Source organism: Pezoporus flaviventris, unplaced genomic scaffold (assembly GCF_033815535.1).
Source record: "Pezoporus flaviventris isolate CSIRO_AGI_PZ_B2104156 unplaced genomic scaffold, CSIRO_AGI_Pfla_v1 ptg000013l, whole genome shotgun sequence".
In the NCBI taxonomy this organism is placed as follows: Eukaryota; Metazoa; Chordata; class Aves; order Psittaciformes; family Psittacidae; genus Pezoporus; species Pezoporus flaviventris.
Window position 1 is genome coordinate 25,197,717 of NW_026892561.1, and position 24,841 is coordinate 25,222,557.

Here is a 24,841-nt window from a genome sequence, read left to right on the forward strand (position 1 = left end):
CTGCAGGATCCTGTTTGGGACAGACAAGCAAGATGGGAGAGATGTTTAGGCTAAGTCCTCGGTATTTAGCCATTGGAATTTAACCCCACTGGTTCTGATTATGGCTCAAGAAGTTCAGTTTCCATCCCAGACCACCGGTTTTGCCCACTTAAGAGCAGCCGGTATCACCTCTGACCCCCCAGCAAGCTTTATTGCTGCAGCCTTCAAGGAAGCAGCCGCATTGGCTGCCTCGTAAACCTCAGGGCCACGGAAGGGTGGTGCTGGCAAATAAAACCCCTGCAGATGCCCTCAGCCCCCATGTGCTCCCTGGGATGCCCCACGGCCACCCAGCATCACACTGAGTAAGTCAGAGAGGAACAGCCATAGGCAGCCAGAGAGATTCCACTTACTATTGATGAATGGTCCCTGGGGAAGGCTCCAGTGGGGACACCCCTCACTGGCATGGGGCTGGAGTGGCACTTATTGCAGCAGCTTTCGTCCAGCCATGAGCTGGTAAGGTGCCATTCCCCATCTTGCAAGCACTGTGACTGCAACTATGAGCAAGGTTTCCTGTTTCTTATGCGGTCACTGTGTGGAGAACCTCACAGTCCTCCACATCTCCCCTGGCCCTTTGTTGAATTACTGACACCCAACAGAGACAGGAGGGGAGCTAACCCCTGAAGCAGCACACCACTTCTCTGCTTTAGGCATTCCCCACCTTTTGGCCTTGCTTGCAGCCTTGCCAGGGGCACATGGACAATTGAAAGGAGCAGCCGCTTCCATTGAGTCTCTGTCTCCACTGCTTGGCAGGCTGAGGACCAGGGAGGTGGCCCCAGGTTCTTCCCATCCCCACTGGGATCTCTTCTTCTCATCCTGAGCCCACTTGCTTGCCTCCATCTCAGCTCCTTCTTTCCTCAGAGGCTCTCCCTGACATATGTGGTCCCTGAGGCTTCCCCTGCTCATCCAGGCTCTTGGCTCCACAGCCTGTCCCAGGGTGCTTGGCCCAGGGATTTCTCCAACTGGCCTGGGACTTCCCTGAGGCCACCACAGCCAGCACTTCTCCTGCTCCTGGCACATGAGCCAGCATGAGCTTCCCTGGCATCCCCTCTGCGGCACCTTCTCCTCCACACCCAGATGTTCCCAGATACATCTGCTCTTCCTGCCATGGCCTGGGGGTAGGTGACCAGCACTGGTGGCACTTTGGCTCCCGTGTCCTTCACCCTGCCTGCAGTACAGCTGGGAATCCTTCTCCAGAGAAACTGAAGGAAAACCTCCAGGACCTTTTCTGTTTCTGTGTGGGGAGTCAAGGCTCAGGATTCATCTTGGAAACTCTCCCAGGGGAGGATTTTTGCTTACATTTTTGTTTCCCCTTAGAAGGATGAGGTGTGCCCAGTTTGTGTGGAGCCTGTGGGGACAAAATTGCGTGCACAGACTGGCTTGCAGGTCCCCTCCAAGGTGACACAGTGCGGTACATGACCAGCATCCTCTAGGAGAACTGAAACTCACATTGCTAATATGCAGAGCAAGTAAACTCATGGGTGTTTAAATTAAGGAAAGCTAGTCTTCCATGTTTCCTTGTGCCTTGTAAAACACCACAGAAAGGACATCCACCCTTGGTCCCCCTTTCCAGAAGATCCCTAGAGGTGGTGGCTGATGCCAGATGATCATGTGCTCCCCAGCACCCAATCCTGCCCTTAATAGGGTGCAAGAGCCCCAACCTACCACAGCAGCCATCCCCACCCTGCTGAGCCAAGGAAGCTGCATCTCTCCCTGCATGACAGACAGGGGATAGAGGGACCCCGGGGTGCTCAGGGAAGGAGGCAAACCTGGTGGCTGGTACCCAAGGGATCTCAGGGCCCCAGAGTTCCCTCTGGATGCTGTTGATGCCAGGACTGTACCCTCCCTCCATCCTCCTCATCTCATGGCTGCTTTGGCAGCAGGGACAGGCAGGGTGGCTTTTTAGGGGATGTAATGAACAATTCAGGCTAAGCTGGAGGCCCCCATCTCCAAACCTCTGTGTGCATGCAGCAGGGATGCACAGGGGCACAGCTGGCCCCAGGGATGTTCTCCCCAGGGACACAACGACGATGCTGATGCTCAGACACTTCAAACGGTACCGGCCAAAGCCCCTGAGAGCAGACTGACGGCAGGGCTGCTGGCGCCATCCCCAGAAGGGCTCCTCGGGTCCGAGAAGGGCTGGGAGTGCTTGCCTCTCTATTTACATTACCAGGAATGCACAAAACAGGGGGGTGCAGGCTGGCGGGGGGTGGGGGTGGTATTGGCTGATTGTTCCCAGGATCCCCTTGTCAGAAACCCTCCCTGCTCCGTTAGTGTCTCTTGATATATGGCTTGCATTAGGGGATGAAAGTGAGGCATAGCTTGGGGTTTTGGCACGACAAACCCCATTAAACTCTCTCTGGGAAAATGAGTCCAAAACGCATTTCGGGGGGTTGAGTCACTAACTGAGCTGTGAGCGGCATTTACCCTCACCTCTGCCAGCCTGGCCTGAAAACCCAACCAGGGCAGCCGAGGGTGCTGTGTGCTAGCAAGCAGCAACAGCATCCTGCTTCACTCACCACCCCTAGCACCCATCGTCCTACAGAGGACCTGGCAGCACTGGGCAGCTGGCCCCAGCTCAGCCAGGGGTGTTGGTCTCAAATCCAGGCACCCCTCTGCCACCTGAAAATTTGGGGATGGGTAGGGGAGTCACAGGGCTGGGCATCTCCCAATGGGGTTGCTCCCCCAAGGTGGAGGGGATGGGGACAGGACCTTTCGTCATCATGACAGCCTGAGCTGGGGGTCACCCCAAGCCCTCTTCCTTTGGGTGCTCAATGGCCAGTGGGTTGCACTCTCCCAGTACCATACATACCCAACTACTTTCATTTCACCAGAGACAGTAAGGCAAACCAGGGGGGACCCAGTTGAGCCCCACTTCAGAGTGCCAGGGGCCTTGGTCCTCTGTTGCGTGAAGGTGAGGAGGAGCAGAAGCCAGCCACCCTGAGGGAGCACGGTGGGAGTGAGCAGCTGGAGGAACCCTCTTCTCTCTCTCCAAAGGGCAAGAAATCAAAGCCACGCAGGAATCAGGGTCAGGGCAGCCCTGAGCCCCCCAGGCCCTCTCCTTGCAGATCCCAGGCCCGGGTGGGGGCAGGGAGCACAGCCACCTGCCTGCACCTCCCAAGCCCCACAAAGGCCACTCTGCAGGTGATCTGCTCCAGGGCGAGGGGAGGGGGCTGTCGAAAGCTTTCCATCTCCCAGTGAGGCAGCAGGAAAATCCCCACAGAGGTGAAGTCAGGAGTCACAGCAGGAGCAATAACTGAACTGAAGCATAGGGAACTGAAAATTGCTCCTGGCCTGGAGAAGGCAATCCACCCCATACCTAGACCCTCTCACCCTCTCCTCCATGGCCATGGTGGGTTTGCTGCTTTCCATGACGAGAAGACACTTGGACCCCCAAGTGCCAGTTGTGCAGCAGCTAGAACATGACTGACCACAGGTGCCAAGAGCAAAGCAATAGGAAGAATGGGAAGAGGCGTAGTGAGGACCTTGTTTGCCCATGTGTCCCCCTCTTCCCCACCCTTGCTGTGCTGCTTTCATCCTTGGTTTCCCTACAAAAGGGACCAGGAATTTGCTGGGAGCTGGGGACAATGAGCAAAGGCAGAGCAGGGCAGGAGGCAGAGGAGCAGCCGTGCATCACAAAAGCCTCTGGCTTCTGACCACGTTGGGCTCCCAAGGCCCCTTCCTGGGAAAGACAGTGGGGATCTGGGCCCCAGTCCCGCAGCACCTCTCACGGTCCATGGGTTGAGGGACAGCATCCGAGGACATGCGACATGTGGGGACTGAGTGACACTCAGGTCACCATCCTGTGGGACATCAAATCTCAGCTTCTCTGGCCTGCCATCCCTGTCCGGTGTCGATGCCCGAGGCACCCTCAGCACCCCACAGCAGGGTGATGCCATGGGGGTGCTCAAGGCAGCTGTGCCTGGGCCCTATAGGGGAGGGGGTGGCCATCAGAAATGAGAAACGAGGTCCTGGAAGATGTCCAGCTCTCTTTTAATTAACCTGAACAAGCCAGAGCTTAAGTTTCCGAGCCAAGCTGAAGTCTCCCTGTTAGGAAAAGCCTGCAGTACCTGGCAGTAATTTAGTAACTCTCATTTCAAGCTCTCTAATAGCAGTGCTGTGGAACGGCTCCAAACCCGCTGGTCTCCCTGCCTTTCCGCAATCAAGTTACCTTTATTGCTTTATAGGAATATTAACAGAGATACCAGTGTTAATGCCTCACCTCAAAATCAGCTGTCAGGGACCTGGCAGATCCGAGAGGAAACCCGGTGGTGCGTGGTGGGGCTGGGCCGGCTGCCTATTGGCGCACGCTTCAGCACCCACCATAGTGAATATGCTGCTCTGCTCCAACCCTGGTGTCTAGCACATGGGGGTGACCTGTCACCCCTAGTATGGGGACTGGCTCTGTGGTACCCCAGAATGCCTATCCTCAGGAATATCTATCAGGTGACACCTTCACCCTGGAATCAGCACTTTTTGGGAGATGCTTGCATTGCTGCAGGGGTACAGGATCCGACCCTTTCCCAGACACCATGGGAGCTTCCAGGATCCATGGAGGATGTTTCACCAGCCTCCCTTAACACTGCCCCAGCAGGCTCACCTATACAGCATAGCAGGAGCTGGGATGTCCTGTGTGGCAGGGAGTGCCTGCCCTTCACCCCTGTTGCAGAGATGCAATTAGCTTGATTGCACTAACCTAGAGAAGACATACATGGCTTGAGGTGCTTCAGAAACACTCCTCTCTCCTCCCCCAGGAAGGGCAGGATACCTTTCACCCTTCGAACCCACAAGCAGAAGGACAGGAGGATCAGATAGGCAGTAAGTTCCTCCATAACCTTGCTGCTCTGCAGAAAATACCCATCACACAGCTGTGGGCATGGGAGCTGTTTATGGGAGCCCCTCCCCTTCATCACTTGCAGATGGGGTTTTCCCTGGCTTTGGTCTCCCACAGCTCAATCCTGTGGCTGATGTTCTAAGGGGTTTCTCCCCAGCTCTGCCACAGGTTTGTGGTACAACCTACATACTGCTCTGAGAGCATTTCTAGAGGATGTGCTTCCTCTTTGCTGGCTGGGCATTGCAAGGAAAACTTGTCCAAAAACACGGCCTTGACCACGGGTCGTATGCATGTTGGGGGTCACTCTGCCCTCCCTGGTCTCCGCTGGGTTTGGGAGAGATCCTAGCTAGCCTGGGTGGCAAGGGGCAGATTTGTCACTGCTAACATGAGCACCAGGCTGCAGTGAGGAGGAAGAAGGGCTGAGGAAGCAGCTGGTGTGTGGCATCTCAGCTCTGCAAACCTTTGCAGTACCATGAGCAGAGCAGGGTGCTGGTGTGGGGAGGGTCACACATGACCCGGCCCCATGTGTGCTGGTGGCAGCACCATGTCCCCAGGGAGAGCAGGACTGTGTAAAAGCCTGCCACTGGTGTGGGAGCTGACAAAGCAGCACTGTTCCAGTTTATGGGATTGGAAACTGCCTGTGGGACATGGACAACCTGACATGGCTGGGACAGCATGGGCTGCCTGGGGGAGCAGGCTGACACAGAGCACACCGAAGCCCTGCTGGTGTCTACTAAGTTTGGCTGGGATCTGATCTAGGGCAGCAGAAACTCCTGGGACCAGCCGTGGTTTCCTTGCGCATCTCCCAGCTTGGGTGGGAGGTTTTCCTCTGAGTCAGGGGCACGGAGCCGAGTGTCAGCCTTTGCGCAGAGCTGCTGCTAATACCTTCTTTGCTATTTTTAGCTCAGCAGCCTCGTGCTGTTGGTTTCAGCATATATTTTTTCCTCCCAGTAAATTCCAAGTCTTTTCCCTCTTTCACCTTCTATTCCGTGATGCTGCCTGCACCATTTGGCTTTGATCTGCACTGATGCCAAGTGTGTTTTGAAACTCTAAGTATAGCACATCCCTTGAATTTCTCTTATCTAGCAAAGCAGTAATATCCTCAAAGAGCTCCAGCAGGCTGGTAAAAAACCTGACATAGCACGGCTCAGTCCACACTGGCTACTCCTCAGCCTGGTTCCCAGGCATCCTTCCCCCCAGAGTGCTCCATGGGCTTGTGACCCAGGCTGTGCTTTGCTGCTAGTGTCTCGAAGCTGCTGTCAATCTTATTTTACAGCTCAGAGACTGAAAAGGGCAGCTAGGAGCAAAGAGGGCAAATACTTCCCCTTTCTTCTTTTCTTTTTTTCCCTGAAGATGCTGAATGCAGCCTCAAATTCTGCATTTGTAAAATGATTGCAGGTAAAAATAATAGTATTTAGGACTTCAGGATAACTGTTTTTCCAATGTAGGCAGGTAAGTAGATGACTAAATGCAGTCATTTACGACTCGCAGTGCATTACAAGGGCAAAGATCTAAAGCCTGCTCTTAAATCTTGTACCTCCATACCCAAATACTGCAATGAATTGTCAGATGCTACATTGGGTATAATTAGACAGGATTTAGATTGGCAGAGCCAGTAAATTGCTATGATTTACATGAAGCCCCTACCCAGATGTCTACACCCACCACTGGTTCATTGTCACTGAAAATCCATTCTTCAGTGGGAAAACCCATGGCGACCTGCTCCCAGATTGGCTCAGTCCTTCTGGCCGCTATCCCGGTGGAAAACTGGGTGCTGTGCACTCAAACATGGTGGGGTGGGGCACTGATGCCTGCTTCTTGGGATGTGGGGTATCAGTGAGAAGCAACAGTGCTGATAAACTTTACATAACCCATGAAAGACGCATACAGCAGGCAGAGTGCTAGGAAGCACCAATCTCAGTAAACCTTTGTCCTCCTTTCCCCAACATCCAGTATGAATTAAAAAAAGAAATGGAAAAGAAAAAAAGAAAAAGCCCTCATTCCCTAGTTCTCACTAAGAGATAAAACCAATTCGGCTTAACTAAGCCAAGCTCTGGCAGCGGCGGGCACGTGAGCGGTGTGGGTCTGCTCCAAAGTGGAACCAGCTCCTGGCTCCACGCTTCAGGAAACGTCTCATCCAGCGAACCTCATATTTTTCCCACAAACTCCCCTCGAGCTGTAAAGCACATCTGGATAATTTTAGGCAGAAAGGGATTTTCCCAGAAAGTTGGAGGGGGAGGGTGGGGGAGGCAAGGGGCTGGTTATATATGGAAACCTCTTTTAAGCACAGAGACCCTGTTGCGGCTGCAGCATCGTGGGGTGATGCTAAGTGGTGCGGCACAGCAGCGAGGATGGCTGTTGCACCGGCATGGAGAAACATCTGTGCCAGCAATTTGTTGCAGCGGGTTCAGAGTTTTGCTCCTCACAGCTGAATTTTGGGGTGCGCAGCTCCCTTGGCTGCCCAGGATGAAGTGGGGACATGGTGAAATACTCCGGAGATTTGGTTCATTTGCTCTGGGGCAGCTCCGGACATGGCATTGCTCAAAAGCAATGGAAAGGCAAAAAAAGCCATTTTGAAAAGACAAAGTGCCCCGAAGGCCTCGAGGCGCAGCCAAGCATTGCTCAGAGGGGCCGGCATAAGAGGAGGCAGCTCATCAAGGCCTTATTAGCACAGGAACTACTGAGTGCAAATTAACGTGCCAGGCTTGGGCTCGTCCCAGCCGTACGGTGAGTGCTGTGTGCGCAGCCACACCGAGCAGTTTAATCAACTCAGAAAGCAATTTGTTCTCTCCCCGTTTATAACCTTGACAAGCTAGTGGGTTATTTTTAAGCATACTGGCAAAAGCAAAGGCAATTCCCAGACGTGGGCAGCTGGCAGGCAAACCACCATGCCAGGCAGGTGAGCAGCACCCTGCCACCGAGTTGGCAAAACCCTTCCCCAAGCTCCAACCCCTTCATCCCTGCATGCCCAGGTCAGGGGCACGCTGCTGCATGCAGGGTCCACTGCCTGGGGCAATGTGACGCTCTCATGCCGTTGCCCTGGGGACGTGTGCTCCTCCCGTTAGCTCTGCGTGGTGCTCTGGAGAAGGTCAGAAAAGCCGAGTGTGGAGCAGGGCTCAGTAACTGAGAAAGAACAACTCAGGCACAGTGTTTCCCCAGAGGGTGGGAAAGTAATTGAGAACTGTGTTGTAGTGACATTGCTTGCCCTGCCTAATCCCTTCCTCCCAGAGAGGGCTGTCCCCATGATGGGGGGATGGAGGAGACAGTGCTGTGGGACGGCAAAGACCCTGTCCACAATGCTGGCTCTGTCCCTGTGGATGCTGCCTGCTGCTCAGCCCACTCCTTCACCTCTTGCATCCAGTCTCACAGTAAAGGAGGGCACCAGGCGCAGTGCCCACTCTGCAAGCAGCATGCCCAAGGTCAGACAGTCACCAGTGTCAGAGCACCAGCCCAACTCTCAGCCAGGGCAGCCTCTCTGCTGCAGCATCCCTCCTCTTGGTTGCAGTGCTGGCCAGGTTTGCCCTGCAAAGCCTCCTTCTTTCCGGAGGCCAACTGGACTGCTGCAGTGAGAGAAGGGAGACCTGGAAAACGGAGAGTAGGTGCAGCTGCCTCTGATGTGCTCCCTGTCCTCAGGGCGCTGGGCCATGTTTGCTTTGGCCTGCTGCTGCCCTGGCAGCTGCTCAGATGTGCTGTGATAACATGATTAGTAGCTAATTGGTTAATGCTTTCCCAGTGAGCAGGACCCACAGGGTGCTGAGGCCACCCCAGAAATGCTGGGTGCTCTTGGGGATGATGCTTCCACATAGGTCCCCCTTGCATAGAGCTGGAAAGAACATGGGGAGAGGGACTTCCTCCCCCATGATGGTATGGTTCAGTGCCTGCACTTCCAGTGCAATGCCCGAATTTATGGAGAATTATCCAGACTAAAGAATGTTATTTTTCATTATTAGGTTAAAGGGTAAGCAAATACAATCAATCTTGTCATGTATCACAAGATGTCAGCAACTTCCCACCTCAGCCAGAAAATTACCAGCTCCTAAGTGGATTGTGGAATTACATTCATAACCACAGAAAACAAATATACACATGTATACTTTAATGGAAACACTGAAGGTCGCTACATCACATCATCATAGGTTACTTCTGAGCCAATTTAATCAGCAACCAAACCAAGGCTGTGGAGGAACCCCCGCTTGGGAGAAGATGCAGCCCACATAGGGAGAAGGTGGTGCTAGTGAAGGGATCTACAAAGGACAGAGCTGGAAACACAATACCAAACCCCAGCCTAAGCTGGTGTCCACGGGGAGCTGCTGCTCCATCCCCCAGCTCTGACCCAGCCAGGCACAGCCACATTGTGTGGCTCTGCCCCGGGTTTTAGTGGTGTGGCCATCCTGCATCATCCCTGCTCTCGCTCAGTTTGGCTTCTTCATTTAACAGCTTCCTAATTCAATTGCTGTCATCCCCATCCTCTCCTCACCACTGCTGGTGCAGATAACCTTGCTGAGCTCCTCCTGGAGATTTACCAGCAGGAGGGAGCCCATTAACTGATCTAAGCTTCAGAGCTGCTAATTGAAGCTAATGAATTAACCAAGCGGGTGTCGATTTCCAATCTGAACCTTTAAGGGGAGGGGCAGGATCTCCTCTCTCCTCCGCCCCATCTTGTGCATCCCACCGTGGTCCCCTGCCCTGACAGCTCAGGATGTTCCCTGCTCCTCTCATCCTGAGCCGAGTTCCACCTGGCTTCGGGCCAGGCAGGATCGAGGCGAGAGGAGAGCCCCTTCGAGCTGGGAAAACAAAAATAATCATTGTAATAACGGCCGGTAAGACTTGCACTGCCTGCCAAGAGCACGAGCTGCTCAGTGGTGAGGCTGAGAGGCAGCTGGCAAGCACGGGCTGCCCATGGCGGTGGCGGGGCAGAGGGCAGGGGATACAGAGAGTTGAGGAGCACCGGGCCGAAGGCTTTCCTGCCTGGCAGGATGAGGGATGTGGCCCAGCAGGGCCAGTCCCACTAGCACGGGCACTGTGCCGTGAAGGAAGCTGTGTGTGCTGACTGCACTGCTTCTGCCCCATGTGTGACCTGGCTTTGACCCTGCTCTCCCCATGTTCTGTGCCACAAGGGTGACTGAGTGATGGTTTATCCAGGACCAGGCTGTGCTACTGCACACAAACTTGCTCTCTCCTCTCTCAGTTAAGAGGCAGGACTGAATCACCTTCCTGGCAGCACCTGGCTGGGTCTCTGTTGCAGCTCCAGGGCCCCAGTTCCGCTGTGTCCACACATCAGAGACAAATCCAAAACCAGAAATGTTAGGAGATCCTCAGCAAGGTCTCCTGGACTACAGGCAGCAACAGAAGAGGGGTGGCGCAGGCAAGCAAACGGATATGGCAGGGTTTTTCAGTGCACCCTCCACCAGCCGGTGTGCAGGGCAGATGCTGTTCTGTGCCACTGTGACATTGTGGCTGAGCCAGCTGGTGCCATGGTGGAGAAGGAACAAGCCTGGCCCTGGAGATGCATGTGGGCAGGTGCTCTTGGCTGTGCATCTTTCCTGGAGATGATCTGCACACAGAGCTGTCAATGCCTATTGGTCCCAGTCAGGTTACTGTCCATCCCTGTTCCACCTGCCTGCAGAGCTGTCCTGTGAAGTCTCTGCCACCCCTGTCACCCTGGCTGGCAGAGCCACGCCTGCACTTCAAATACTGACCAGTGCCCAGACTGTAGTGACGGACGGGTGCCATAAAACACATCAGCACAAGCAGATGCATGGCAGTGCCAATGACTGCCTTGCTGGCTGCCTGCCTCCTCTGAAGAGCACTTTCTCTGATTCAGAGGGCAGCCGTAGTTTCCCTGCCTGCCCAAGGCTCCTCTGACACTGCCAGAGCTCTGGCTCAGCCCTGGTGAATTGCAGGGAAGCTGCAGCAGCTCAGGGCTGTGGAAACAGCACCATGTTACTGAGGTGGCACCACTTGCCTGGCTGATGCGGGCTGGCAGCTGCTGTGCATACACTGATGTTCACCAGGACCTGCAGTGGGATGCTGTCTGTGCTCCCTGCCTGGCGCTTGTCTGTACCACCCGCTGCCCATCAGACACCGATGGCTCACGTGTGCTAAACTCCGGGGCAGGAGTGCAAGCCAGCAGCATGCAGCACAGTGTTCACACCAAGCAGTGTGCCAGGGGAAGCTGGAACACATGCAGGCACAGACACCAGGAATGCAGCCCCCTGAGCCTGGCGGCACATGCAGAACCCAGCCTGAAGCCAAGCTCCTCCACCAGACCCCGGGGCTTTCAGCTGAACCCAAATGCTCTGAAGTAATTAAATAAAACCAGTGTGATCTTTCAGCAGGGCAGAAACATGGGCACATGCACCAGGACAGTAACAATGGGGCTGCACCCTGTACTGCAGCACTGGCTGCTGCAGTGGGGAGCCACTGCACAGGGGCAGGCAGCCCGAGCCTGCCCTCATTTATCTCCCCTCCGAGTTGTGAATGAATGAACTTTCTCCCAGAATAAATAACAATCGCTCAAAAGTTATTTTAGGGCTAGTCTCGGTCGCTGGAGTTTCCGCGCCTGCCGAGGCCCATCACATTGTTTTCTGCAGCTTTCCTTGGCAAGGCCCCAATTCAGGGTTCAGGAGCTATTACTATAAAAGTCAAATTGCTTTGAGGGGGGAGTGGGGGAAGCAAGGCCGGGGGAGAGCTTGGGGATGGGATTCCTGGAAGGCCTCCAGCCAGGGATAATTGGAGCTGCACGGGGTTGGACTGGTCCCTGCCGAGCTCAGGGGAGCCTTTTGCCTGGCCTGTGGTCAGTGGGATCGGGGCAAGGAGGAGGGCTGGGGCATTGCAAGCGCAGCCCCCCGGCAAGACAATGTGCTGGAGACGTCCTGGGAGGCTCCAGGCTTGGTCTCTGTCACATCCTGAAGAGCTCCAGCCCATCGTCCTCTTCGTGGCCTCTTCAACCTGCCCTTTCCCTGCTTCCATTTGACGCTGGTTATTTCCCCACCTACAGTGCTAATTACTTTCCTGCTTTTGCACCGAGGATCAACTTAAGCCCTGAGGCATTAGCATTTTATTTCCCTTCTAAAACTTCCTCTTTCAGTGTTCACCACCACAACTCTCAGTAAGTTTGGTATTTCTAAAAAAAAATGCCCTGCCTCTTTGCACCAACCTCCACGCTTAGTTGCAGTAAAGCTGGTAACAAGATGCCAGTGCCCATCCTGCACCAAGCATCTTCTTCCTCTGTTCTTTGGGCCCATTCACCACCTGCTCTGCAGGACAGAGTTTGTCCTGGACCTTCCCCAGTGCAGTGGGGCAGGAGCAGCTCATGGGACCTCAGTGGGTATGGGGGGCACAGGCCCCCTGTGACCTCATGGGATTTTGCCCTGGCTGCTGTGATCCACATTCTTCAACCTAAATTTGGTGTCCCTCTGACCTGCACTGCAGAGACCTGCCCCAGGGCTCCCCCCCCCCGAAAAAGCCTGGCACCTCAAATCCACCATGACACAGTGTCGGGAAACTGCTGTGAATACTCTGCAGCCAGGAATCCCGAGTTGGGAACAGACAGGAACACAGCCAGGAGATAAGATGTGGCTCAGCTTTGATACGTGCAGCTCGTACGCCTGGAGCAAAATGATCAAACATGGGTATCCACTCGGCAAGATGACCGCTGGGCACCATGGCTTCACGAAGACACGGAGCTGCAACAGGAGGTTAACTAGCAGCAGGATGTGGCAGCAAACGTGACCTGCAGTGGCATTTCAGAGAGCACACCTTTGTGGCATTACCACCTGGAAGAGCCTGGTGCTGCTCCTGGTTCTTCTCTCCTCCTGGCACTTCAGCCCGGCTCAACCACCCTGGCATGGCAGGGCACATCCCATCCCCTTCCTTGCCTGGGTGATGGGATGCTGTGCTGCCTGTGGTGCTCAGATGAGCAAATATAAAAGCACTAACTGAGTATAAAGAAATAAAATGTGAGGAAAGCAGAGCAAGCAGGGTGAACTTCAGCTGCCGTGGCAGTTGGGAGATGGGCAGACCACCCTGCCTTCGAGTGTGCGGGAAACCCTTGTCCCTGGGCTGCCAGGCTGCTGTTCCACGCCTGCAGTGACCCACTGCAAACCCCGGGTATGGCTGCTAGGGAAAAGCTCTGCTTCTTGCAGCTTAAAGCCAGCAGAAAGCATCCCTGGGAACACATCCAGCCCTGCTGGTGGGTGAGGTGGGCTCCTGGCTCCTCTGGACACCTTTTCCACCTAACTATCCCATTTAATCCCCCGCTGTGCGCCCCTACCACACCGGCAGCACCCCCGCCTCTGCCGTGATAGCCATCCACCAGGCACGGCCGGTTCCTTCCCTAATGGATCTGGCAGCTGAGCCGGGTTTCGATTTCCCCACGCTGGGTTTGGTTGCACAGTCTGCTGCAAAGCGAGAGCCGGAGCCTGCGGCAGCGATGGTCCCCTCGCCCCGGTGCAGCTGCCTCGCCTGTGGCTCATCCTGCCTGCACCCTTTCAGGCAGTCATCGGCGCGCTGGGGAGGGGAAGGAAGAAAATGGATTCGCAGGAATCAGATTGTGAACTAATATCACATGCGGAAGAGCCTATGGGAAAGGGGCTTCCAGGGCTATTTTTGCCCAACCAAAGTTGCAATTAATTTGCGAAGGAAGTGGCTCGGCATTAAGAAACCCTCCGGGCAGAGCCCGGACCCAGCGACGCACATCACATTATTTCCTCGTTTAAAAAACATCGCGGTGGTGAAGGGGCTGCTCCCCCTGGGCTGGCGCTAACGGAGAGCTGGGGGGACTGGGGAAGGGGGGAGCTGGCTCCGGAGGGGCAAGCGCATTTGGAGAGGGAGAGAGGGAGCAGAAATTAACCTTGGAAAGCATTCAAATTAGTCTGTGTAATAAGAGACCTACTTCTCTGGGTAAATTTGTTAGGATTAGGGCTCACTGAGCTGTTGAGGAGAATTCAGTGTGGCTCGGAGCCAGGGTGAAATGAAGCTCCTGGCTTGGTCGGCTGTGGGGAAGTCCAGGCTAATGGGCTTTGGTTCAAACTTTGATAGGAAAAAAAAATCCAGGAACAAAGGCACTAATTCTTCCAAAAGCCCCCAAATCTCAGTTTATACATTTCTGTTTATATTCATTCATAATAGATATACACAGCTGTTCTTATCATTCATATTCAAATTCCATATGCATCTTTAGCAGTTATTACTCCTGCCTCAAAAAGAAAAAAAAAAAAAAAAAAAGCCATGTGGAAGAGTAAAAAAAAAAAACAACCCCAAACCAACCTGCCTTGGGGTGTGAATTCTCCCAACATCTGCGTTGAGCTCAGATCCTTGCATTGGGGTCCAGCCTTGGGGCAGAAGAAGAGCCCATTGCGAGCCTGAGCTGGGTGTTCTAGGGACTTGTTTGAGGCTCTTTGTCACCTGCCACGAACCCTCTGCCCTGAGTAGTGAGGGGGCTGGCTGGGGTTCACCTTGTGCCGCTGCTTCTGACATCTGCCAACGAGGGCATGGCTTCCCCCAGCGATGCTCTGCAACGGGAGAGGAGTAGATGAACCTGACCTGCTCCCCAGCTGGGCTCACACTGCCCAGGGTGAGCAGAAGGAAACTTCTACAAATTCAGTATTTTTTAAGGAAAAAAATAAAATAATTGTATTTTTATTTTATTTGGTCTTTTCTTTTAATAAAGTTTGTCTGTCTCACAATCTAGAGGATCTTTCCTTGCTTCCTTAGACACTTATCCCTGGACACCGGGCTAAGGAACAACAAAAGACATTTAAATTGGTGTATCTCACAGAATATTTACATCTTTAAACCTCACCTCTTTATCCACAGAGATTGCTCTTACAGGACAAACCTAGTGCATTTAAGTAAAGCTCATCAGGAAGAGCTGGCTGCTAGAATGAGCAGCAGGGATATAGATAGCACAGATACTTAAAGTGTTGTCACTAGGTTTCAGAGTTAATCCTGCTAACAAGTTCTCCTCTTAATTCTGAGCTGTTCTGCACATTCAGGGGGCCTAGAGACACTGCTATTGATTCTTAGGATTATTAGGGGATGGCTGAGACTCCATCCCTCTGCCAGTGGACATGCGACCTGTGGTCCCTCACTGTGGAAAGCAGGAGCAGCAGCGGTGGGACTGGCTTGCTGCAACAGGCTCTAACCCTCCTCCTTCTCCTCACTTCTGCGCAGTGCCCAGGCGAAACGTGGGCTCTCCCGTGCGGTGGCAAGGACGGAAGAGGTCTGAGCTGTCGCAGGCAAGCTCTCACGCTGGTCCCAGGGCCAGGAGGGAGCGACGCGCCCCGCGGCGCAGCGTGCCTCTGCCGTATTTACATTCCAGCGTAAATTGCTTTCTCCTCTCGTCTCTCACGCGTCCTGTCTCCGTCCCCTCCTGCTGCACGTTCCCCGGCAGACGCAGCCCCTCCGTCTGGTTGAAATATCCTTTAATCGGGAGCCCATGTCTTCCAGCCACAGCAGAATGGAGCATCAGCCTGGGGACAGGGGACAACGCGAGCCAGCTCAGCCACGGCCCCCTGGCTGGTGCTCTATGCCCCCCACATGCTGTGCCCTGGCATGGTCCTTGGTGCCCGGGGAGGTGCACTGAGTGGTACCAGCACCTGCCCCCTGCTCACTCTCAGCCCAAAACCACATTATCCCCATCACCCACGGCACAGGTTAACACCTGACCGGGTGCACTGGGACATGTCTCACAGGACAAACTCTATACAGATGCGTTCCCCACTCGTGGCCCAGCTGGGTGTTTGAGTGCCTGTGAGACATGAAAGGAGGCATCATCCCATGACTGAAGGACCCTCTCTGGGCTGTAAAAGGGGCGCCAAAGGAGTGGAAAGTAGGCTCACCCAGCCGTCTTTCATTTAATGAACAAACACACAGAGACCTGGAAGCAATAAATCCAGAGCTTGGACTACAAAACCAAACACGGCTGCAGCTCCCCTTTGGAATGAGGGAAGCAAGAGGAAGAGGACAGCCACAAAGCCAGCTGGGAAGCAAAAGCACCATCTCCCCTCCTGCAACCACTCCTGGCAGCAGGGCTGCCTGCTGAGCAGCCAGGATCCTTTAAAGTGGCCTGATCAGGGTGCTCTGGCCAAAGATGCAGCCCCAAAAAGCTAGCTGCTCTAGCTTTTTTGGACTGTCAGTCACCGTGCCTGAGGGATGCACAAAACATCCTTGGGTGCAGCCTGGATTGGCACGTCCCAGGGAGAGCAGTCATCTGTTGCTCTCCTGGCAACAGCAGAAGCAGAGGGTGCAGAAGGAGGACATATTCCTTCCATGTCTGTGGCTTCGCCCGCACCCCTGCACGAGATGCCAGCCCATGCAGGCAGCCAGAGCCTTCCCAGGGACCATGGTCCACACGTGCTGTGCGTGTGGGGTGTCTGGCTGCTGTGCTCTCATGGGGCTACACCAGCGGTGCTGAAGTGAGATGGGGCTTCCCTGAGCTGCTTTGCCAGGCAGGAGTCCCCCAGCCTCGGTGCTGCCTTCCTGGGGTGCAAAAGTGGCACAGGACAGCCAGGATGACTTGGCCCCTCCCAGCACCACCTGGAGAAACAGCCAGGAGCTGCCAGACCCTGATGCTGCGAGCTTCTGTTGGGTGTCCCTATCCTGGCTACCTCCCTCTCACTGCCAACCCCTCTTTCCTGCTTCCTCCTTGCAGCGAGAGCTGAGCTTTGGTGGAGACCCTGCCCTGTGGAGACCCTCTGGCTCACGGCTGCCTTCCCACACAGCTCGGTTGTACAGCTGCAAGGATGGGTGTGCACCCAGGCCACAGCACAGCTCACTTTATGAAGCCTTGATCCCCGTGCAGGAGGAGACATCCCACCCCAGAACCCTGGGGAGTCCTGTTCACGCTGGGCTGGAGACCCAGGGCGTAGGAGAAGGATGAGGGTGGAGATGACAGGAAGACCGACGGGCAATACAGGCCACTAGTAGGATCCCCGGCAGAAACCCCACATCCCCATGTCCCCCCAGCAGCAGTCCCAGCTTTCCCCACATCCCTGCTGGGTGCTGGGAGGGGCTGGGTGCCCATCAGCCTCCCTCCCCAGGACCCCGCTCACCTGGCTGCCAGCCCACCCATGGGACCCGGGCATCTCCCCTTGCAGCTGGGGAAGCTGCAGCAGCATCACTGGAGCCACCTTCTCCTTCCAGCGCTCTGGCAAATTGCTACGCGTGAAACGAAGGTGGAAACATAAATGAAATGGATGAGTCAGAGGAGAAGTTCAAAAAGGGGAGCACAGGGAGGGGGTGAAGCAGGATCCATCTCCCCTCCCACCTGCCAGCAGGCAGGGAAGCAGGCAGCGTGCCTCGCCTGCTCGGCAGCCCATCATCGCTTCAAAGCAGGCGCAGATAGGATCTAGGAGCCAGAGAAGGCACTGAGCAAGCGCTTAGCGGGAACAGAGATAGCTCCTGATAAGCCAGCGTGTGAACTCCCAGATTTAAATTAACTAATGACTTCAGATGCTGCCGATAGTCTGCAGGGGGCAAGGAGAAGTGATTTATGGGGGAAAATTAAGCAGACTAATTAGGCCAGCCTCACCACTTAGGAGTTTTCCAGCCGGGCTGGGGGCTGTGCTAGGGAGGACCTCCTGTGCCCCAGCCTCATGGGAAGGGATGGAGAGCAACCCCAGGGCTCCCTCACAGCTGTGGGTGTCCTGTCAGCTTTCCTACCCAGCAACATCACTGCCATGTGTGCGAGCATGGCAGATCTCACCATGCAGCCCAGCACTCGCCCACAGCTGCCCACTGTTGGATGCAAACATGGAATGTTCATGGGCTCCCTCCCGCTGCGTGACCTGCCTCTCCCCATGCTCCCCAGCCAGCACCAGACCTCTCAACCCACACCAGGCTGTTTTAAATTACAGCCTGGCTTCCTACCCAACCTAAACACCTCTCATCTGCCGGGTGCTTTCCCTATTAGTCGATCATTTGTATTGTTCTTAGACAATAGTCTGTTACAACACAAAGCCAGGGTGCGTGCACGCCTCAGCTCTGCCTGGGACTTACCTGCTGGCAGGGGCACATGGAGGGATGTGCCCACTATCCTTCCACCCCTCTTGCTGCTCGCCATGGCCACTGTGCACCAAGCACCATGTGGACCAGGCACCACAGCTGCCAGGTCTCTGGGGAGAGTGCAAGGTCAACATGCACCTCTTCCAAACCCCCGTTACACACACCCTGAAAACCAGTGATTTCCAGTGGCTGCACAAGCACTGAGCTCAGCCCCATGCACACTGATTCACTGTTCTCACATGTAACAAGTTGGTGTGGTCTCAGCCAAGAGAGCTTTTTATCATGCTGTGGGAAAGCACTTGCAGTTTCTTTTTCCAGAAGCCCTGGATATAATAAAAAGGCCTCCTCAGGCTTCAAAGCAGGAGGATTTTCACTGCTTCCTGGGCCAAGAACAAAGCACTATTGAGCATGGCCAACAGTTGCTGTCTCTGTCCCTTGATGTGCATCAAGTATCCCATCCTCAGGGCTCAGTGGCAGCATGGAGGCCTGGGTTCATAAGGATGGAGATGGGTTCATCCTGCTCTTGCACTGGACCGTGAGCACTCCATGCCATGAGCTGCCAGGGTGGTCTGACCCAGGGGTTGGCATCACTTCCCCAACCACCCTCTCAGTACCTGCAAAGACAGCGAACTGCTGCTGCAGTGAGTAATGCTGTTTTCAGCAGGATTGTGTGCATGACTGTGTAAATGACACAGTTACAGGTACCATGAAACAGCTGTTCTCATGTTAAAATGTAAATTTAATAGAGTGACAAGCAGGAGCTGGGAGGGATGCAGCATCGCCTTCCTCCCGGAGCCCACACAAGCTGCAGCTTAACTCTGGGGCATGAACTCCCCACCGTGCTCAAAGTTCAGCCCTGGTGTGATGATCACCCAGAGACATGTCGAGAAGCATGGGTGCTTCCTGTACTTTGCACTGGGGTGCCCATGGGGCACCAGAGCCCTTCTTTCAGACCACTACCTCCAACACAGCAACATGCTGGGGACAAAGAAGCAGCTGGGGATGCACAAGCAGCTGGGGATGCACAAGCAGCTGGGGATGCTTCCTGGACCCCCTTTTGAGAAACAGAAGTTCCACTATCAGGATAAGGCACCTGGGCCTTTACTCTGCCCATGGCTGGGCCTGGGACAGGATGCCTGGAACCCTTTGTCACCAGTCATTGGGACTGGCTGTGGGGGGGGCTCTGCCTGGCATGGTACTATCAGTCCCATTGCTGGAAGTGGGGGTCTGGAAGTGGGGGTTTTGTGGGAATGAACCACTGCTGCCCTCATGGCTCTTCTTCTCCCTCATGTGACACAGAGCATGGCTGTGGTGCTCCCACGAGCCCCTGCCTGCTCCCTACATCCCGTGCTGCCAGCCCACGCTCTGGTCCCATCACTTCACCCCAGTTCCCTGGGAAACAAAAGGCCTTCACGTTTGCACAGAGCTAGAGGCAGGAAAGTTCATGTGGAAAGGAAACAAAAAAGGGAATGAAAAGCCCAGAGGAAACAGTCTGCATCACACCGCACTGCTAATGCCATGCTGCTGCGGCCGCCCGTGACCTGCTGCAGCAATGCACAGCGTCATTCACAGGCAATTACTCATTGCACAATATTTTTATTTCCCCAAACCATTAATGAATTATTTAGGCATCTCTAGCAGTCACATGGAAAACGATTACTCGCTGTTCATCCCAGGCTGTCAGAGCAGGCTACCTCAGTGCCTGCCAAGGAGCAGCTTTTGGGAAAAGCATGCCCATTGCCGTGGCGCTCTGCGTGCCCGAGCACAGCTATGGCACTGCAGAGCTCACTGCCACACTGCCAGCAGGGCAAAGCGACGCCGGCTCTCCCTGCAAAGGTTATCCTCCAGGAGCAGGGGCATTTTTCCAGAGCTGGAAGAGCACAGTCCACCTGCTCCACCTCTGCTGCTCCCCTGCCCTTCCCCTCCCTGCAACGTGCTCCAGGCACCTGCCTGGTGCCAAAACCATTGAGAAACCCGGCGCTGATTTGTAACACGTGAAGGCAACGCACTGCTGGAACAAACCACATCCACTCACAGTGAACCGTGCCTATCTGCTGACGAGCGAAGGGCTGGGACGTCTACAAGCTGCGGAGAAAGCCCCGGATATGGTGAGCCAGCGGGAAGCCCCCTGATGGGGAGAGCTCTGGCTGCTGCTGACTGCAGCCCTGAAACTTCATGAGGCTAACGCTGATCCCTGACACAACAGCTCCAACCAAAACACACATGGGCTCGAGGTGTCTCATCCACTCAGCCCAGTTTCCAAAAGCAAGGTTTCTTTCGGCATCTGCACTAAAACTAATGGGCATAAGCTGAAGGGTCCTGAACCCAAACAGGGAGATGTTCCCAACTACTCCAAGAAACCTCTTTAGTCTTGCAGATAAAGGCCGTGAACACTCAGCAACGTGCGGATAAAAGCACTCATTTAAAAAACTTCAGGAAAAAAAAGAAAAAAAAAAAGAAAAAAAAGATGACTCCTTCCATAAAATCACCTTGCCCTGTTGCAAAGGCACACAGTGAGGAAGGACTACTGCTGCTCCAGTGCTGGTTAATGCTGGTTAATCCAGAGGTAAGTGCAGGACTTCCAGCTTCCCTAGTGCCTGGTTGCTGAATGATGTAGGAGCTAATGGGAGAACTGGGGAGCTGCAGTGCAGGGAGCTCTCTGCCCCAGAGCTAAGGATTCAGAAGGCTGCATTTTAGAGCCAAAATCCCTAGTAAGGCATGGGAAGACCTGCTCCTGGCTCCCCTTTTCCTGTTGGTACAGCCATCAGGTTGCTGATGTTGGCCCTGTGGAATGACAGTGGAGCTCTCAGGGCTTTCATCTGTAAGACCTGCTTATCCCTTCCCTCCCTTGCTCCTTCCCTGTGCTCTCATGCCAAGTGTACAACCTCCACCACAAATCTGTCTCTGGTCCCAGCCTGGCTGGGCTCCAGGCTGTGCAGGGGGCCTGGTGGGGGTCAGCTTTGCTGGCCACCGTGGACCCCTTCCCCTGGCAAGGCCAGCACCCCTCCTGGTCGCCCCCAGCGCACTTGGCCATGGGTCTCTCTCAGTGCTTTGCTCTCTCCCCTTTCCCCAGCTCAGCCTCCTGCGTGACTTCAATTACCATTGAAGTCTTCCTTCCACTGCCCCTAGCTTCTGCCTTGTGGGTTGAAGACGCTAGTTGCTTGCAGCCAATAGCAACACCCTTCTCAGACCAGGGGACTATCACCACTTCTGCTTCCAGCTGCTGCATAACGTCCAAATCCTCTTCCTCATGGCTTCACAGCTGTATGCTGTCTCTGTCATCCCCACCCCAGCCTGCCCAGTTCATGGCATCCCCAGTGGACCCAGCCCACTGGCAGTGCCTCCTTCCCAGTCTCCGTGGGGACACATTAGGCTATTCAGAGACAAAACTTTTTCTCTCTGGGGAGCTTTGTTGGTGTTTCCTGCCCTAGCACAGCCTCCATGACCATTCCACCAGACCTGGAGCCCGCCAGTCTTGTAGTAGCAGCATCAGAAAGGGTGAGCCCCATACCCAGGCCACTCCAGCACCTCACAAGCCTGGTATGCTCCTGGCCCAAAGCACCCAAGTCTGTCTTTTACCTTATGAATTACTTCTGTGCTGAAGGATGGGGCAGAAAGAGCTTGAGGGTTACAGGTAAAGATGGAGTAGGGACCCATGCAAGCCTGAGCCTGTGTACCAGTACCTGGGTGCTCAGCTGCTGTGATTTCCAGGTGATAGTCCCCTCCCTGGGGAAGCACTCAATCCACATTGGCTACTGCTAAATTTGTTGGAGAACCTTGCCCAGGCTCACTGGTTTGGGCAATTAGACCTTTTCTGCAATGCATGGCTCCCCCCTCTTGTTCCCTCTGATGTCTCAGCGATGAAAGCTGAGATGAGACCCGGAGGGAGGGACCCCCCGTAAGCGAGAGGGAGTTCGCAGACACCACCGCAGCTCCAGCTTCCCCTCCTTCATCCCCAGCTCCGCCGTGCATCCTGTGGCTCTCGCCTGCAGCGGGGCCTCACACCAGAGAAACACTCGCTTTTTTGTCAGGGCTGGTCTCCTCATGTTTATTTCCCTTTGCCGCGAGAGCAATTTCCCCTTCCCACACAGGGAGCGGCGGCCCATGGCCGTATCAAACGCGGCTGTGGGGATGGGGCCAGCCCTACCCCGCGCCGGCACAGCCAGGCAGGGGCGAGCGCCCGCGCGGCCGTATCTCATCCGCCGGCATGCAGCACGCCGCCACGCCTGCAGGAAACATATGTCACTGGTTAAACAGATCGTGAAAGCTTCAATCACTTCCTTATGGCGGAGCCTGGCTGAATTCATACCAACAGCCAGCATCTCCTGAACCCTTTCCTGCGAACGGGACCAGCCCTCGCTTCCGTAGTGCTTCCCTGCCTCGGCGCTCCCCCTCTCCCCGTGGAGATGGGGCAACACTGTGGGGAACTGTGAAACACCATCCAGAAAGACAAACCTTTTCTTGTCAGCACCTTGTTACCTCCCCAGGATGCTCCCCTCTCACTGTAAACCTGCCCCGCAGGAGCTCAGGGATGAGGAAAGCCTCCTTCAGATGCACACTCCATCCTCAGGCTCCCTCCAGCAAATAACACCCAGAGCCTCATACATAAACATTACCATTAGGGACCCTGTGCTTGCTGGCAGCACATGGCCAGAGCCCAGTAACAGCCTCACTGGTTCCCAGCCCCTGGGGCAGCCTTGCAGGAGCTTGGCATGTTTTATGGGCACAAGCTGTGCACGCAGGAAAAGCTCCCGCAGCTCTGTCTGTCCCTGAGGAGCTTTCTCGCAGTGTCACCCAGGGATCAGCAGCATCTCCTGGAGCAATCTGTTCCAGAGGGACATTAATTAAGCACTCTCTCCTGCTCCACTGATGGGGTTATGAAAGCTCCCACTGCCAATAGAGCAGGTGGCCCCTGCACCTCCTGCAGCAGGGGTTCAGGGCTGCCTGGCCAGGGCACCTGCCCAAATGGGTCCCTCCTCCTGCAGACATGGGTAAGTGTCAGTGAGATGATGCATCATCACAACATCTCTTCCATTATGCTCAGCTTTCTCCCGTGGGCTGGAATTTGCTTTTTTTTGGAAGAGAGGCAAGCAGAAAAGCTCCTGTGGGCTTTGGTGATGGTACTGGTGGCTGCTGTCATCCAAGCCCAGCAACAAGGAGAAGCTGGCCAACCTGGCTGTGGGTGCTACTATGATGGCAGACCACATGCCAAAGAGCTCCTCTAGCTTCTGCATTGCCAACCCTGTCATGCCGAGGGGTCCCCCAACTCTTCTACCTCCCCACAGCCTCTGGCCACCTCCACAACATCACTCTCCTGAGATGGAGCACTTGACAATATCATCTCCCTTATGTGCCTGAAATAACAGCCAAAATCCCAGGCCTCTCTTTGGACTTCATTTCAGTAAAATTCCTGCACCTTCATGAAACGGCAGAGCAAGACAACAGAGTTATTTCTGCAAATGCAAACACATAGATTCTAGCCACTCCAGGCACCAGAGATGAGGACAGGTAGGCTGGTGTGACATCAGCAGAGCACCCATCTCCCTGAGCTCTGCTCACCAAGACATCGCCTCCTGTCACAGCCAGTTTGCTTGGGATGGCTCTCCTGCCTCCCTGTTCAGAAGCAGCATCTGCCCCAGCACCTCACTGCTGACAGCAGTGCCTGCTCAATAGCTCCATCTCCTCACTGTGGGATCTTGTTTGTTTTGGGACACGACTCTCCCTCCATTTCTTCTCTACACAGCTGTTTCCCTTGACTTCTCCCCCATGGTAGCCAGATGGGTCACCCCTTCTGCTTGCGAAGGACAACGACCAAATCCCTGCTTGGTCTCAGCAGTTTGATCCACCCAGGTGTCTCTGCCCCAGGACCGTGCGCTTTGTTAGCAGCTCCAGTTCTGTCAGTACTGGCAAATCCGATCCCAGCCAGAGTGATGCCTCCTGCCAGCTCATTAGCAAAGGGAGTACATAACAGAAACTTCCTCTCTATCCATCCCTGCACGCTGCCTCTGGGATGCTACTCTTGCTTAGTTGCTTTCTAACATATGTGGCAGCAAGCCAGACCCCCACGCGGCCACAGCCTCACATGAACGATGGGACCCACCTTGCCTCTGCCAGATCCTGCGCCTGCCCCAGGCAAGAGGCAGGGCAGCTGCAGCCCACCTCCACTCCTGTGCCCATATCGCAGACCTCAAAATCCTTGAGTGGGGGTGGGGTTTGCCTCCTGCCCATGTTGGCCGGTGGACAGAGCTCAAGCTCTGGTGTCCCCAGAGCAGCCACCTTCCCCATCAGGAAGAGTTTGGTGAAGAATTGTGCAAAGGCACAGGACAGTTCACATGACCAGCTCCTGCAACCTTCATTCGTGTTCCTGAGGAATGCACCTTCACTCCAGTTCATCTGCTTCTTTGTATTTCTAGCTCCCAGGAGCCATCTTTCCACCACAGCACCTCCCATCCGTCAGGGTCAAGTGCCCAGCTCCACAGCTATTGTGTACAAATCACAGATTAAACCAGTTTTAAGGGGAAGAGGTGATGCAGACTCACTACTTATACACACTTCATCACATGCTCTACAGACTGCTCAAATCACATAGATCCTTATGGTTGTAAAGAACTCCTACTGCTGGTTCCTAGCCTGTGTCTCCAAAAGCCTTTCCAAGTTGGACCCTCCATCCTTCCCTATCCATCCAGAGCTCTAGGACCTGGAATTTACCAACACTTAAAAATATTTTATGCATCACTGTAAAATCACACACATTTAAAGCCAGTTAAGGCCTGAATTATGCTTTAAGATGTTGTCCAATTTGTAAGCATCATAAAAGCCTGAAATAAGTTATCACAGAAATAACCACAGGGAAATTAGAGTACAGACTCTCAGCCGAGGAGGCTGTGACCCAGGTGAGAGAGCAAACAGCTCCCCCCGTGACTAATTCAGCCAGGGAGCAGAGGGCTGCCAGGGATTTCGGGA

The 24,841-nt window shown here is 54.6% G+C and overlaps 1 long non-coding RNA gene across 2 annotated transcripts; it reads right to left on the bottom strand.

Annotated features, from left to right (window-relative positions):
* Positions 1-13,962: 13,962 nt before the first annotated feature.
* On the bottom strand, positions 13,963-17,458 carry LOC133268766 (uncharacterized). Of its 2 annotated transcripts, XR_009743162.1 has the most exons (3): positions 17,142-17,330; positions 16,927-17,032; positions 13,963-15,345 (listed from the first exon to the last, which is right to left on the bottom strand). It is a non-coding gene; the product is annotated as an uncharacterized LOC133268766 (long non-coding RNA). The 2 variants fall into 2 exon arrangements; XR_009743161.1 differs by having other exon boundaries at positions 16,927-17,458.
* Positions 17,459-24,841: the final 7,383 nt, after the last annotated feature.